This window comes from Neovison vison, chromosome 5 (assembly GCF_020171115.1).
Source record: "Neovison vison isolate M4711 chromosome 5, ASM_NN_V1, whole genome shotgun sequence".
In the NCBI taxonomy this organism is placed as follows: Eukaryota; Metazoa; Chordata; class Mammalia; order Carnivora; family Mustelidae; genus Neogale; species Neogale vison.
In genome coordinates, this window is record NC_058095.1 from 114,811,773 (window position 1) to 114,812,185 (window position 413).

Sequence of the window (413 nt, forward strand, 5' to 3'; positions counted from 1 at the left end):
ACACAGTGCCCTGTCCCGCCCGGGCCAGCCCAGCGGTCCCCACCCCTTCCAGAGCCTCACCTCTCTCCTCCCTTCTCTCTCCCGCCCCAGCTGCTGTGTGACCTCGTTCTGCATTCCCGACCCTCTCCTGAGTCTCCTACCTCCCACCCCACCTCGCCCCAGCGCCCTTAGTGTGTCACGGTGGGGATGGAGATGGGGAGGGTTGGGTAGAGGATGCCGAGTCCTGCAATCCCAAAAATGTGACAGTGCCAGGACTCTTTCTACCATCCAAAGATCTCTTTAAATGTCAGAGGACCCTGCTGTGACATGGTGCTGGAGGTGCTTTTCCTGACTTTGTGTGTGGTTTGGAAGCTGGTAGAACAGGACAGAGTGGAGAGGAGAGTCTGGCATTGCTGGAGGGTCCCTGGGACTAG